Source organism: Scyliorhinus canicula, chromosome 5, assembly GCF_902713615.1.
Source record: "Scyliorhinus canicula chromosome 5, sScyCan1.1, whole genome shotgun sequence".
Lineage (NCBI taxonomy): Eukaryota > Metazoa > Chordata > Chondrichthyes > Carcharhiniformes > Scyliorhinidae > Scyliorhinus > Scyliorhinus canicula.
In genome coordinates, this window is record NC_052150.1 from 4757156 (window position 1) to 4768056 (window position 10901).

The 10901-nt window shown below is 45.1% G+C and overlaps 1 protein-coding gene across 1 annotated transcript in view; it reads right to left on the minus strand.

Annotated features, from left to right (window-relative positions):
- Positions 1-9774, minus strand: part of LOC119965742 (cadherin-12-like) — a 722197-nt gene extending 712423 nt beyond the window's left edge. Inside the window, exon 1 of the mRNA XM_038796516.1 lies at positions 9620-9774. The gene's annotated coding sequence lies outside the window, so the exon portion shown is untranslated. The remainder of the gene's footprint in view (positions 1-9619) is intronic.
- Between the last annotated feature and the right edge of the window lie 1127 nt (positions 9775-10901).

Sequence of the window (10901 nt, forward strand, 5' to 3'; positions counted from 1 at the left end):
GAGTGAGTGAACACCGGTCCCCTGGCGTCAGTTCCACCTGCCACCCCCCGCCCCCAACCCCTCTCCCTCCCAACAGGTCAGCTACTGGCACATTGCACCCTCCCCACATCTGATCACCCTGGCACCCTCCAGCACAAACCTTCCATGTGGCACGGTTCCCGATTTTGGCCTCTCTTGCAATTTCACCGCCATGTCCGGATCCGCGCTGGGCACAACACGGCCATTAAATCACCCCAATCAACTGCGAAATCTGGACAACATCCACCAGCAAGTGTGACAGGAATTACGCTCTCACCTGTTCAGAGATTCCAGATCCAAATATTCCGGAAGGTGGCAGCTCGGCGGAGGAAAGCACCCAAGGTGCAGAAACGCTACCCACATCAAATAAGCACTGATGCAAATAGTTTCTGCTGTTTATTCTTCTCAGACTTCTCTCAGAATCGAAGGTGATTTGCTTCCTCTCTGGATTCTGGGATGGCTGATAGGTCCGCTGTGTGATCTGCAGACTCTGTCACATGTGAGGGTAGGTGATGTTGAATGGTCGGATAGGTGGGTTCTTTGCAGGTTTGTGCACTCTATCCAAGGCCTCGACATCAACTCCGCACATTCCCGATGAAGTTTCCCGATGTATTTGGTGCCCTTCCCAAATGAGCTTGCTCCTTCTTGGACGGTCACAAGCCAGAAATTTCCATGAGCCGAGGGAATGACTGACCTCTTCAGGGTTTCTTTGAGGCCAGGCGTCACATGTTTCCGCTATACCCCGGGGAGTCTCCTGCCGTGACTAAGGTCAGAGTAGAGAAATTGCTTCAGAAATCTGGTGTCAGGTATACAAACGACATGACCCACGTGATAGGGCTGGTTTTCAGTGAATTGAGCCTTAATGGTGGGCAGGTCAGCCGGGGAGAGGATGTTGCTCTTCAACCACCTTCCTTGCCACCAGATTTGGAGGATCTTGTGAAGCTACCACTGGTGGTACTAATCCGATGCTTTGCGATGCCGACTGTAGGTCAGCCAAGTCTCCGAAGCACACAGGATCCGACTGCCTCCCTGGAAAACCATTATCACAACCTGCTATCTTATTCAATGCCAATTTTACAACCTCAAATCCAGCATAACAAAAACACAAACTGCAAATTAACACTTAAAGGCCTGTCCACTGAATTCTTAAAGTCTTTCACATGATAAATATCTTTAACACAATTTCACTGCATGATAGACATTAATTCACTGGCACACAGGATGACAGGATGATCTACGAAATGGTTGCTAATCTTCCACTCCTCTATGCTAATGGAACATTGCACAAACCCAGGGTATGGGGTTATTGGGTTGATCAAGTATGAAATCAGGAGCAGCACCTCACCACCAGATGTGTAAGGAGGGCATTTTCCCACGATTTAAATAAGAAGTCTTACACCAGGTTGAAGTCCAACAGGTTTTTTTTCAAATCACTAGCTTTCGGAGCACTGCTGCTTCCCCAGGTAAATCTATTTCAAGGTTGAGAATCGCCGGCGGAGCTCAGGGTCCATATCTGCTCGACAGAATGAACCTAATTTAAATCGCCAGGTGTTTAGCACTGCTGCCCTACAGCGTCGAGGACCCAGGTTCGATCCCGGCCCCAGGTCACTGTCCGTGTGGAGTTTGCACATTCTTCCCGTGTCTGCGTGGGTCCCACCCCCACAACCCAAAGATATGCCGGCTAGGTGGGCTGGCCATGCCAAATTGCCCCTTAATTGGAAAAAAAATAATTGGGTACACTAAATTTATAAAAGAATAAAATTGCAAAACTGATGGAAATCGGTAGACTTTGCCAAACATTTCCTATTGGTTTGCTCAGTGTTGCTCATTCAGGAACAATCCCAGCCCAATATCCGGGATGAATCCCAATATCACGGCGTCATCCCTTTTGCAGTTGCGAGTGACAGGAAGGTTCGATTTGTTTCTTATTACAATAGGTTTTACGTCAGTTTGGAACATAATCTTGATTTTGAGTTTATTCAATATATCCACAACTATTTATTCTGGCAGGGTGGGGGAGGGGGGCATGGGGCAGGGCTGTGGGCGAGGGGGGAGTCGTATCTTGAAATAGTTTCCCCTGCGGTGGGTGGGCATTTGTTTGGGGGGTCCTGTTACCCTCGAGGACAGGGGTGAATGGGCACTGTTCTCAAGAATCTGCAGATGCATCAGCTGAGGGAGACTCATGGGCTCTTCTCAGCCAAGCAGGCAGTTGCTAAAGTCATTGGACCATTTCCTTGCTAGTCAGATCCCGACAGGGTTAAAGCATTGCTCTATCCTGAAGCCAGAACTCCAAAGCTTCCTCGTGAACTTAAATTACTCCATCTGCTGATGACTAACTTGAAGTGCGATCTCACTGGTTCTTTGCAAATGGGAGTGTGTGTGTCAGATTGAGCAGCCTAGAGCCCCACTTGCTGTTTACCAACACAAAAGGGCTTTATCACCTTTCCTGCTTTGGCTGTGGTGGTAGAAATCAAAGACCCCAGGACAGGGAGAGGAAAATCTACTCCCAACCACCCCAGCCACAATCCTCATCACCTTCCCAAACACAAATAGACAAACACACACACAGATTAATGATGTTTTTGTCATCCTTTGGCTTTAGGAGTCACTGCTTGGCCCTGGAGAAGGTGGTGATGAGCTGCCTTCTTGAGCAGCTGCAGGCCATGAGATGGAGGTTCGCCCACACTGCCGTTAGGGGCAGATTCTGAGTCAGTGGGTGTGACTCGGGGTGGGAGGGGCGCAAGTTAAAGAAGACGGTGTTTCATGTGCCGACTGCACCTGTTTTACCAGCTGCTGGAGTTTTAAAAAACCTGAAGAAGCCTTGGCAAGTTACTGCAGTGCCTCCTATGGACAGTACAATTCAGAGATCTGCTACATTATAAATTGCACAGTGACCATACTCCATAGGATTTAATTAACGATTTGGGTGGTTAAAAGGACACAAGTGAGGAGCAGCCGGCATTGTGTGATGGGAGAGAAGACACCTGCTGCATAGTAGGACAGCCCAGCCCCTCCTCCACCTGCAGTGGCTTTTTCTTCGCACAGGAGTCACTTGGGTCCCCTCACGATTTTCGGCACGCACTCTGTGGGATGCAAGTGTCTCAGTTCAGCAAAACCTAAAATTGCTGCAATTGTCCCAGCAGCGAGCAATTACCTCAACAGCAATTTTTTTATGTTCAATTGTTTATAATGAATTTAATCCTGCTTTCAAATAGGTGTCACATTTTAATGTTATGATCTGTCGCTCGATACGCTCATAGCAGAGCGGAAATTGTGACATGAAACCGTGCTCCTCTGTTGTAGTCTGCATTGAAGGGGACAGAATTTAGCTTCATACCGCAAACAATTCAAGACTATTTATTCTGGGGTAACCTTTGTCCTATTACCTGTTACTTCAATTATCTTTGAAAGTGAAAGTAAGTGGATTGAACACAGTCGGATATTATGTGATGTGGTCGCTGAAACAAGTAGATAGTATTAAAATAGACAGGCTATTTATCCGTGATATCCACCTTCTTCCTTCCTAATGTACGTTCAAAGAGATGTGCACAATATCATAGTGCAAAAGTTATTTTTAACCGCAGGACACACTATAGGCCCCCCGATTTGAATAAATGGCCCGGATGTCCAATGATAGATAATTATTTTTATTATTGTCACAAGTAGGCTTACATTAACACTGCAATGAAGTTAATGTGAAAATCCCCTAGTCGCCACATTCCGGTGTCTGTTCGGGTACACAGAGGGAGAATTCAGAATTTCCAATTCACCTAACACGCACGTCTTTTGGGACTTGTGGGAGGAAACCGGAGCGCCCGGAGGAAACCCACGCAGGCACAGGGAGAACGTGCAGACTCCGCACAGACAGTGACCCAAGCCTGTGAAGCAACTGTGCTAACCACTGTGCTACCGTGCCGCCCACAAGGAATGTTCTTAAGTAAGCAGGAAATTGGAGACATAGTGCAAGCTTGTGATAATTATTAGTCTCTTCTTGCTATTTATTTTCACCCTGTTCACTTGACGTCAAAGCTTGTGTGGTGCCGCCCGCCCCATCCTCACATTGGGACACACCGGGTGGAACATGGTCACCAGTGAGGGAGTTCCAACATCAGAATGCAAAGCAAGAGCAGACAGTTGGAGATTAAAGGGAATTTTATCAGGGCCACCCTGCGGTGCAAGAGACAGCCAATGATGGGAAGTGGATAGTGGCAGCTCTCGGCACCTGAGAAGCAGGAGTCCTGTTTGAAGGAGAGGGAGCACCCTGCTGTAAGGCAGCACGTGCAGAGGTAGGCTGAAAGGGAGGCCAGACAAGGGTGACAAAAGTAGTACAATGACAGCCACGGGAAGTCAGGACACCTATTATAACGTAAAGCGCTCATCTCTCACTCCTCTTACTCTGCATAAATAAAATGCACCTTGGAGAGGCCTGCCAACCGTCATGCCTCCAATATGCTTGCCAAGTTTGCACTGCTTCTAGTTTGTCACTCCCACACTTTATTCACCCTCACCTTCCCTGTACCGCAATGCTGCTGTTCACAGCCGCAACCCATACTGATATGCTAATGAGCTTCCATCCCTCAATCATTGGGGAGTTCCTGAAACTCTGTCACACTCACTCCCTGGAACCATCTGCAAACCTCTGAAAAGTACCCATTAATTGGACATTTAACAGGCTCAGTTGCCTTCCTGAAGCTGCTAAGTAGAGTTTCCATGCCCAGCCGCCTGTGGAAAGCTGCGGCAGAAACATATCCTTCTTCTAACCTGCCGGTTCCTCTGCCGCAATATTGACCCAAAGTCCTCCCAGACCATTTCATCTCAAGGTCCATCCTGGCAGCTTTGTTCCATATTAACTTCCTCCCAACTCTCTTCAACGTCTCGACACATCCTTTAATTAGGTTCTCCATCGTGCGTTTATTTAGCTCCCGCTTAAATACATCTGTGCAATTCACTTCAATCATCAATCTCTCCCAATGGCAGCAATTCTGACCTCTCTCTCAAGAAAGATAGAGATGCTTCTCCTCAATTAGCTTTTGGATTTTTAAAGGCAATCTTAGACTTATGACCCCGAAGTTCGATCTCTGCCACAATGGACACAACTCTCTGTTAAACATTTCAAAACATTTCATAATATTAAAGTCCTCCAGCAAGTTGAATACCTGAAGGTTTCTCATCAAGGCAGCAATGTTATATTTCTCCCTTTCATGGTCTGCGATAAGAAATGGACACAAGACATTAAACAGACGAGTACTTCACAAAACCAGCATCTTGCACCTGAGGTGATTCTTGATACCTGCTCTCGAGTTTTAATAATGAGATAATAAGCATTGTGCAGTGGTTAGCAATGTTGCTTCACAGCACCAGGGGCTCAGGTTCGATTCCAGGCTTGGGTCACTGTCTGCGCTAAGTCTGCACGTTCTCCCCGTGGCTCCGTGAGTTTCCTCCGGGGGCTCCGGTTTCCTCCCACAAGTTCCGAAAGGCATGCTGTTAGGTGAATTAGACATTCTGAATTCTCCCTTTGTGAACCCGAACAGGCACCGGAGTGTGATGAATAGGGGATTTTCACAGTAACTTCATTGCAGTGTTAATGAAAGGCTACTTATGACACTAATAAAGATTAGATTAATGAATGAGACCAGGCCAAATGTTAGAATTTAATATGGGAACAGGCTTGGTTGCAAAGCTTAGTGGTCTATCAACTTTACTGAAGCAGTCAGCGCACATTTATTAATCGTAGAATCATAGAATTTACAGTGCAGAAGGAGGCCATTAGGCCCATCGAGTCTGCACCTGCTCTTGGAAAGAGCACCCTACTTAAGCCCACACCTCCACCCTAGTAACCCAGTAACCCCAGCTAACCTTTTTTTTTGGACACTAAGGGCAATTTAGCATGGCCAATCCACCTAACCTGCACAGCTTTGGATTGTGGGAGGAAACCAGAGCTCCCGGAGGAAACCCCCACAGACACAGAGAGAACATGCAGACTCCGCACAGGCAGTGACCCAAGCCAGGAATTGACACTGGGACCCTGGCGCTGTGAAGCAGCAGTGCTAACCACTGTGCTACCGTGCTGCCTATTAAGGCTAGGATGCTCCATTGCGAGTCCGCCCTGTTACCGCTGCAAGCTCGGACGGAGTATTTTGGCCACGCCGTTCGCTGGTGGTGGGATTGTCTACTCCCACCGCTTGTCAATAGGAATTCCTATTGGCCACCCCACTCCGTCGGGAAACCCGTGAGCAGGGGTCCGCTGCCAGCGAGAACAGAAAACCCCACCGCCAGCGAATGGCAGGTGATTTGCAGTTTAACACGGATTGTAACACCTCTGTCCACAGTGGAGCACAGGAATGGTTTATCTCGGAGCGTCGATCTTCAAGCTTCTCTCTCTCTCTCTCCATCTCTCCCTCGCCCCACCATGCCTCTTGTTTTCCTATTTCAGACGATTCCGCTGTGCAGAAGGCAGAGGGAAGATCTCTTTATTCCTGCTCCTTATTCGCTTAATCTGCCCCTCACTCCAATCATCTTCAGACCCATGTTTGCGAACACTTTCCTTGACCAATCTGACATCTTTGATGTGAGCAACCCACCATTACAGAATTATTTTCACATCCGCCTTTGTTTGATTGCCCTCTCTCTCAAAGCTCCAAGGTCTTAACCCCTAAAGGGGCGGAGACATTCTAATATGGTGTTTGGACATGCCTAAACAATTCCCTCACAAGTCCCAAGGTCTCAGCTTATTACTGCCGTGATCCCGTTCTAAAAAAAACTTGACATACTTTTGCCATGGTCCAACGACCTTGGCACCTTCTCTATATTGTCCTCTGTTTCAAGGTTTCCTCACACTACTGTTCTACAAGGAAAGGCACCTAAAATAGTCAGAAGTTAGTTTCGCAGAATAAAGTTAGATTTTGACAATTAATATTCTTGTCGGTAACCTAATAATCTTCCCGGAACCTGGTGGAAAAGAAGTAGGACGAAGCTGCCATTTGGAAAACTGGTCTGTATTCAGCACCAGCCAATGAAACAATAACTTGTCTTTCGATAAGACCTTTGACACAGCAAGCTATCTCAAGGTGCTTCAAATGAATGCTTGACACTGAGGCACTTAACACGATATTAGAAACAGTCACCAAAAGTTTAGGAATAAGTTTTAATGAGCATCTTAAAGGATGAGAGAGAGGTGGCCAGGCGAAGGGGTTTAGGGAGGGAATTCAAAACCTAGGGTCCAGACATGTGATTAGACGTGACCAATGGTGGAGTGATTAAAATCAGAGTGGTGCAAGAGTCCAGAATTGGAGGACTGTGGAGATCTCAGTCAGTTGTAGGTCTGGAGAAGGCTACAGAGATTTAGAGGTCATGAAAACGAGGATGAAAAATTTTAAACTCCTGTTGGCAGAAGTTCACAGAGATGGACCAAAGAGAACAGGCTTTTGAAAGAGGTCTGCTTTTCAAGCATCAAGTATGATTGTAGTCATTGCCAAGAAACTTGATACAGATGATGACCAGTGGGTAGCTGGGCAGAGTCTGTGTCTCAATCGCGTTGATCGCTCCCTATAAGAAGCAGATGTTTACTCTCATAACCATGTGTAGGTGATGATTAACCCAGCTCAACATTAATGGAGTGACATTTTGTGCAGATCGTTAATGTAAATTTATTGCATGTAAGAGTGCATAGAACCTCATGGATGCCAATGGAGAAACGGACATTGTGCGCGTGGGCAGAAATAAGTGATTACCTTTATGTTTCATACCCTCTGTTTCAATTTCTGGAAAGTCAAAGCAAGCAGAGGGTGGAAATCTCTTGAATTGTTTTTTTCAGCAGAATAAGGCACAGCTGATCAACGTGCCGCTCAGAGTACTACAGAAAAATCCAATTAGTCCTTTTGCAATTTTATCTTAGCCTATTGTTTAAGAACATAACTTTTAATTTAATGTATGCTGATAATTTTTTTTTATAAATTTAGAGTACCCAATTATTTTTTCCAATTAAGGGGCAATTTAGCGTAGCCAATCCACCTATCCTGCACATCTTTGAGTTGTGGGGGTGAAACCCACGCAGACACGGGGAGAATGTGCAAACTCCTCCCGGACAGTGACCCAGGGCCGGGATTCGAACCCGGGTCCTCAGCGCCGTAGGCAGCAATGCTAACCACTGTACCACCGTGCCACCCTTGTATGCTGATAATTAATGTCCACATTGTTCTTTCCATCTCTTCCTTTTTTTCAGAACTCACTTCTTTTTACAACTGTGTTTAATCAATTAAAATAGCCACTGAGGGAATATTCTGCATCAATGTAAGAAAACACAGTTTTCAAAAAAATTGTTCGTCGGACTATTGTGAAAGTATTTGAAAACATAGCACCAGTATTAATGTGGAACATTCTGCAGAGCAACTGACCTTATCTGCACCAACTTCCGATGTCTGATTTGTCCCAGTTTTACAGTGTTAGGTTGTCCCCATGACAGACCTACACCCGTCCTGTCATGGGATTAGCTCAATGCCATGAATCATTCCTGAGAGCTGACCTGTCCTTAACAATCCCATTCTATCATCAGCCACTGTGAGGTCTGTAAGAACAGTCTGGGATGACTTGATCTCTGGTTCCTTATCTCTGGGTCTGTAATAACCCAGTTAAAAAACAGGAACTGACTATTTGAGTAATTGGACACCTGCCTTATCACCCAATGATGCACTATGTCTGTGTATTTAAGCATTGCGCCTCCAGCAACCTAACACTTAAGAACAGGGATTTGGCTGCAGATTCAAGTTGTAAAGAAATGATTCTTGGCAAAGAAATCGGCTCAGCAATGCTTCATTTTGCATTTTCCTCAATTGCCTAAGACTCTGTACAGAACTCGGGGTACATTACATCTTTGTGACCAACACAATCATTTGATTAAAAAAACCTGACCTTATTGATCATATGTCAATGGATCGGTGTAATATAACCTCACAGCAAGCAAAACTTTTTAACAAAACAAGACAGCTTTCACATTAAAATGCAAGCAAAACAGCTCAGATAAACTAACAAGGTGCACTCTGTTGATTTTACAGCTGTATTTAAATAGAGCCGAAGATGCCATCAGAAAGGTAAATTACATTGTCCCTTCTTATGTCTCTGATGCTTAGCCAGATGGTCAGATCAGGGTAGAACTACATCATTTCTGCTTTCCATTACTGTTACATGGTAGTAACGACACTGCTTCACATCTTAAATGCTATTCCAAAGCTTTACATGCTGACAATATCACCCACAGTAAGGTAATACACACTGTGCCAGTCTATGAACCCGACAAGCTTCCAGTAACTGACAGAGAAACGCTGAAATAATGCAAGGGAGAGAGTGCACAGAGCATTTAGAAATCGGAGGCCAGACAGAGATAGAATAATGTGCCCTCAACTGAGCACAGCTCGATTTGTATTACATTGTCAGTGCAATGAGGGGAGCTTACATTCAATGTGAAAGTCTTGTTTAAAATCAACATCAGACACATAGCTGCTGGATAACCTTGAACAGTTTCCTATTTGAGTTTAAAAGCTCAGGCTGATTAGCACAGCAATTAGCACGTAACATCAAAGACATGCATTGACTGAATGAAACATACCTGCTATTTCAGGTCACACCTTCCCATTAATCTCTGGACAATGCAGCAAACATCTCCCCTCATTCACAGAAGCATATCAGATACAGACAGGTACAAACCACTAGCTTACTGCAAGAGAAGAGCTATTCTCAGAAATGATAGCATTCCTCACTCGAATATCCCACAATTACCTTCAGATCAATACTGCTCTTTGGGAGCTGCTGACAGCATCTTATGCAGTCTACTCAAGCAGCCAATTGGTGTCAAGGATTCCCCAGATGCGTTCCCCAGGGACACTGGCGATATACAATCTGTGAAAGTGGCTTGCCCAGCATTGAAGCTTACTTTACACACACGTACACAGTGCTGCTTCACACCACGAATGCTGACAAACCCGATGCAGTGAAATGTGATCCACCTACTGCTCCCTGGGCTCCCCCTGAGACAGCGTAGCAAATTAAACTAAATTATCCTTTGCTTTATTTTGAGTTAGTGCATGGACAATTGACATGATGTAAAGTACCTTTTCCCTCCCCAAGATCTACTGCTTTTCTTTCCTAATGATACATACATATATACTGAGCAGCAAATTTATGCTACATGAAAAACTTGCTTGCCCGAAGATCATATTGATTTTTTAAAAAGAATTTGCATGAAATATCATTGCACATGTGTAATAAAAATGTATCCTCTGTTAATATATCAATTTCAATTTGCCACATTCAGATTAACAGTCACACTACGTTGCAATGAATGTCCTATAAAGTAAGCAATAAAAATGGGGATACGGATAATATTTTGATTTGATTTATTATTGTCACCTGTATTAGTATACAGTGAAAAGTATTGTTTCTTGCATGCTGTACAAACAATGCATACCGTACATAGGGAAGGGAGGAGTGACTGTAGAATATAATGTTACAGTTATAGCAAGGTGCAGAGAAAAGATCAACTTAATACGAGGTAGGTCCATTCAAAAGTCTACTGGCAGTAGGGAAGAAGCTGTTCTTGAGTCGGTTGGTACATGACCTCAAACTTTGGTATCTTTTTCCTGACGGAAGAAGGTGGAAGAGAGTATGTCCGGGGTACATGGGGTCCTTAATTATGCTGGCTGCCTTTCTGAGGCAGCGGGAATTATAGATAGAGTCAATGGATGGGAGGCTAGTTTTGCGTGATGGACTGGGCTACATTCACGACTTTTTGTAGTTTCCTGCGGTCTTGGGCAGAGCAGGCTGTGATACAACCAGAAAGAATGCTTTCTATGGTGCATCTGTAGACGTTGGTGAGGGTCGTAGCTGTCATG